Source organism: Pleuronectes platessa, chromosome 5 (assembly GCF_947347685.1).
Source record: "Pleuronectes platessa chromosome 5, fPlePla1.1, whole genome shotgun sequence".
NCBI lineage: Eukaryota > Metazoa > Chordata > Actinopteri > Pleuronectiformes > Pleuronectidae > Pleuronectes > Pleuronectes platessa.
In genome coordinates, this window is record NC_070630.1 from 4,963,418 (window position 1) to 4,969,417 (window position 6,000).

Sequence of the window (6,000 nt, forward strand, 5' to 3'; positions counted from 1 at the left end):
AGATTGTATCGTTGGTCCCTGTAACCAGGGTGGTGCCCCGCGACAATAAGCAATGATTACAGATTTGTATTATTCTTAATTGATAATTTTATTGTTTTCATTAATTATTTTAACTATTATTAATGGATAACCGTATCATTTCGAATTAAATGTGTTACATTTCTTAATTAATAGCTTTATCATTTTTGATTATTTTTAAGAAATAATTGTTATTTTAATAATCATATTTCATGATTATTAATAATTAGCCAACGTCAATTCTACTCCTACTATTGCACAACACATAAGTATATTTAAAAAGCAAAACAAAGAACATTTAAACCCTCTATTTTTAAGAATAAAAATGTAAAGAACAACAAAAAATGAAAAAAAGAGCCAGTGTTCACATTAACAGACGTAAATTGGCACAATATAAATATATAAAACATCTTAAATAACTTGAAATAAAGACAATATCAATATACAACTAAATATATATATATATATATACAGAATTATTTGCCTGTTCACAAGCGCCACCTCTGGTTGTCTCAAAGGATGTTATACCCACAATTACTTTTTCACGGACTCCAAATGCTTAGTGTTGAAGCAGCACAGACGATAGCTAAGCCAGAGAAAGTAGCGAAATATCCAAAGGTGAAATAACGAAAAGGCTTCTGAAGGAGTCGTTCCACAGAATCACTCTCTCTCCCTTTTCAAAAAGATGTATCTCTGTGGTTTCCTCTGGTCGGTGTCGTAGGACCTGATGTAGTTTGAGGACATGAGGAGCTAAGCAGAGCCTTTATTACCATATCCAGGCTTTTCAGGCAATAGCTGTTTATGAATTTCAGACGAGTCAGCCCCCTCAAGAAGGAGTGAATTGTTAACACTTGACCTCCCAATATAACAAGCCAAATGGTTTCAATCGAGCCGCTGGGACTCGGGGGACGACGTCAAAGAAACGCGGGTGAAGAGGCCAAGTTGCTGCTGGTCCTCAGCGAGGGGAAGTCGAGGCTTCTCTAACAGAAACAAGGAGATGATTGTCAAATCATGTTCGGAAAAATTAATCTCACTGGCCGCTCAGTATTAAACAAAGCTACTCAGTGTGTGCTGTGGTCATTAATGTATAAGGGAACCCGTGACCCGTTCAGTCAGGCTCGCATGGAACGCCAGGAGAATAACATTTCACTCTCCGGTCCCTGGAGATTGTAAAATACTTATTGTGTCCGAAACCGAGTGATGTCTGACTGTGTTGTCAATCAGGAAGAATTCATGTATAAAGATTGACGATGTGTCTCCACTTCCTCACAATCTACAAACAATGAAGCTTAAATATCACTGATGCAGTGGCGACATTATTTGGATCCTTGGTACTTATATAGGAGGGGTTTATGTCCAATAATGTATCCTGCCACTAGGAGGCGCACAAGATGATTAGCCATAATTTCATCGATCTTCATCATAACAGGCTCATATATACACAACGTTAGACACATAGACAGAAAAGTCATGTATTAACGATATAGACGCTACAGACGAAATGGAGCAGTACCACTAGGATTCATGCAGGGGGCACTGTAGCCAATAGTTCAAGCAAAATGACCATTAGACAAGGAAGAAACTTCTCCAATGGCAGAACCTCTTGAAGAAAGACTTGGTCAGAAACTACACAGACATCAAAAGGGTAAATATCCACAATTGCCTCTTTTGTTTGTGAAACTCTGGGCTCTGTGCCGCCCCCTGGTGCATGAATTGCTACAGTGTCCAAGGTCCATATTATCCAATGATTGCAAAGTTAAAATGAATCCATGTTTTATAGGTATCTATATTTTCTTCAGAGTAAATCAAACCATGGTACAGAAATAATAATTCTCCTTCAGTGGACCCACACTTAATCTGGACAGACATAATAGAAGATCATTTATTTTCCAGCCAAATTGTGTTATCCAGAAGGAACTAGCACACACACACACACACACACACCGATATATACAGAAATTCATGTTCAGATCATAAATACGCTGAAGCTACATCAAACCACTTTGATCACATGACTTGAATAATGTCGGGAAATGTCGTTTCAAGTGTGAAGTGACAAAGAACTAAAAGTTTAATTCGCAGCCGGTCTTTAAGCTCTTTTTCCAAGTCTTTAAGCCCAAAAACCAGTGATCAATTTGTACCAGCGAAGATTTGCATTAAAATAATTAACTTAAGAGGCACGTAATGTTAGGCACGTAACATTAGCCTCGACGGATGCACGAATGCCTTGAAGATCTGAATTCAATTGCGTTCTGCGGCGGGCCCATAATTTGACTGAACGTGTCCATTAATGTATAAGGTGCCTCGTAACCTGTTCAGTCAGGGCTAACTGTTCCCAGCTCAGAAAATATCACTTTCATTAAAAGGCTACGGTAACATTTTCATATTTCATTTCACCTGACACTCTAACACTGAGTGGTAGAGTCTTCAACACGGTCTGAATGTATAATCAGAGGCAATTACCAGAAGAGAAAAAAAAAAGCCATCCCCATCAGTTTTAATGAAGAATGTAGAAAATGGGCTTTAATTATTTCTCCTGCACGTTACAAATGAACTTGTTTTTAATCAAAAAACATAATATTTTCTCAAGTTACTGATATATTTACGCTTAATGCTTAATTAAACCCAATTTGCACTTTTTCCAATTAATCTTGCACCAAAACAGACACAAATGTTTACGACAATAATTCATGAGCTTATTGAAGCCATAACTCATCTATTACAATGATCTGTGTGCAAAGTGATGTATGCAGGGCCGCGGATATAAAATTATATTTATTAATTTAGTTGTTTTCTTATGTAGTCAAGATGAAAAGTGACGCGGTGCAATTATCATGTATAGCTGTGAACATCATGAATACAAGAAATCATAACTGCACCACTGACTCCACTCCACAACAATATTTCAATCACAGCAGGTTCAAATAAAAACAACCATACGGATCATTTTGAAAACTGAACATACACACATGCCAATTTTAAAGACGACAAAAGAAGAAAATGTGTAACTGTTCATTATTTTGTCATTTTGTCAAAATTTATTGTACAGTGGGGGAAGTGGAGTGACTCATTTTTATTCCCAGTCTCTGGTATGAACTGGTTTTCTGTACCTTGCTGCTGCTTGTTTCTGGTAACTGGTTGTAAATGTGGGTTCCTGGTTTATCTGAGTTCCACATTTACATTAAAGATAATCAGGACTTTTTCTAGTCCATTTAGATAATACATAATTAATTATATTTCCTGGAAACTCATTAAAGACGCTGTCACACAAGTGGTCCACCAACCTTCACTGCTTCATATTGTCATGCAGCAGCCTTCATGGATCCCTGAACACAAACATTCATGTGCATGGGGTAGAAATTAGAAAACACATATCATGAATATTGATTTCATTTGTATATAAGCAGACAAAAGACAAACAAATCCAAGGGATAACAAGGTAAAGTGAAAAAACACTTATTTTTAACATGGTCACAACATGTCGAGACAAAAGCAAACATATAAAAAAAGACACACAAATATTTAACAAGGACTTAAAAATAACAATTCCACTCTTCTAAATGTTGAAAATCCAAATCACAACCATTTGTTTTGTTTTGAATAAGAAACAAATTAAAACCATGTGAAAAGGAGGTGAACAGTTAACAAATATGTGATTTGAAACGTCTCAACAATGGTTGAATTAAACAAGATTAAATGTTTTTGAAGAGTTAAATGTATTAAAATGTCTCTTCAGCTAATCTTGGAGGAATCTTCGTCTCTGTCCGGAGCAAACAAAATCAATAAAGTTTTTCATGGTGTTGACCCCCCCCCCCCCCCCCCGCAACAAAGCAGGTCCACAGGAACAATAAATCAAACGCACCCCCTCAGAGCACCTGTGGGTGTTGAGGAAGTAACGTTGCTCACGTTTTGACGTCAGAGTCACAGAACACGTGGAAGTGGACATCACAAATACCTACATCATCAATTTGCAACACAATTCCTTCAGCTCTCGTTACGAGTGAATGAGCTGCAGCAGGTGAGAGGAAGATGGAACAAAGTGAGGAGGGTGGAGACAGCTGAGCTTCATCCAACGTGGATTCATAACCACCTGCATGTGTGTGTGTGTGTGTGTGTGTGTGTGTGTGTTTGTGTGTGTGTGTGTTTGTGTGTGTGAGAGAGAGTGTGAGAGAGTGTGTGAGAGTGTGTGAGTGTGTGTTTTGTTTCCTCTTTGGGACCCTTTCTAATGTATACATTGATCTTAACATGACTAGTGGACCTCATGGATTGGGATTAGTCATGAATTGGTCATAGTTAAGGTTGAAAAATACAGTTTTATTGGTCAATGATAACGTTAAGGTTTATCTGACATGGTTAAGGTTATAGATTGTGTGTATTGGTCATGCTTAATGCTTTCAACAAGGTTTATTGCTTATGGATAAGGTGTATTAGTAATGGATAAGGTTACAGTGCAAACCTGTGTGTGTTTGTGTGTTCTTGTTGGAAATACAATGTTAATGGGGTTTCTGTATGAGGGTTGTGGCAGCCAGCTGTTGTCCCCTTTCACAGCTGCTGTGCAAAAAAAAGTGTCATTCAAAGGAAACTGATTTGGCAGCTTCTTAAAGTTGTATTACCCAGTTTGTAAACGTCTATATCTGCTTTTATCTGCTTTAATCAACTTGTGCACATTTAACTTGTCCGTAGTAAATCTGTATTAACGTTTTTTGAAAAGAAAATAATCAGATTTGTGGCAAAAGAGGTGTTTCAGGTGGACTGGTGTGCTTTATTCGATCCATCTCGATTCAATACATTATACATTCTCCACATTGTTACAGACTTTATGAATACTACACCAGATGGTGGCCGACACAGTCGAGTCTTTACAGTCCCTCTCTGCTCTCTACTCTGCTGAACTCAGCGAGTGGATGTGGCAAATGGCAAATCCAGAGCAGAAATATTATCAGAATTTAAGACTTTGGTCATTCAGGAGCCAAAAGAGTGTGATAGCAAAATCCCCCCCCCAACTTTGACCTTGTCTGCCCGACTGCAGATATTTGTTTGAGCTGGTATTTTCTCTTCCACAAAAAAAACAATCTCTAACTTCGCTGTACAAACTATTTTTTTACGAGGACACAAAAAACTACTTCTAACACTTTTACATGTATTCATGGACACACAGCTTTTGAAAATCTGCACCTGCTGTTCATACAGTACAAGTCTTGACTGGTTTCAGTTAGTAGGTAGAGAAAGGAGTATCTGCATCAAACTTAATTGTATGTGCAGAGACCTATCACACAATAGTTTTTGTTATTTGAAAATTGCGTTGCTAACAATTAGGCTGTATCCAATGATTCTTTTATCCGTGATTTGTGGTCATTACAAGCTCACCAGGAGGAAGACTAAGAAAGGTATAAAAAAAGATTTACAATATAGAAGCCCTTAGTTTTATTTCAGCGGAAAAATACATTATGTTTACGGATGTCATGGCCAAGTGGGAACATACACAAGAAAAATAAGATAGGACCTAAAATTGAACCCTGTGGGACCCCACATTTTATTTCTGGTGAGGAGGATGATAAACTGCCTACGGTGACAGAAAAGGTTCTTTGGGAAATGCTGCAGCTGAGGCAGCAATGTGCTGTATCTCCAACCAGAGCTGGAGGCAGTCAATTAAAATTTCATGATCTCTGGTATCAAAAGCGTCACTGAGGTCTAAAAGAGTTAAGATTGAGCTTTCCACGGCATTTCCTGTGAAAAATAAGGTTATTTGTTAATATAAGAAGACATTTCTTAATGTTAATACAGCTTTTAAAAATGTTATTGGTTTTTAAAAAAAGTAAAATGCTGATATCTTTCTCAAAAGGAGCAACATGTTGAGAAAAACAAATTCTAAGCAGACATTTGAAGAAGATGCAGGAGCTGTAATTTCTGTCTGAGCTCTCAGATCCAAACTGGGATTATTTGAAGACTGAATTTCGAACTGGACAGCCAAAGAGCAGCAAA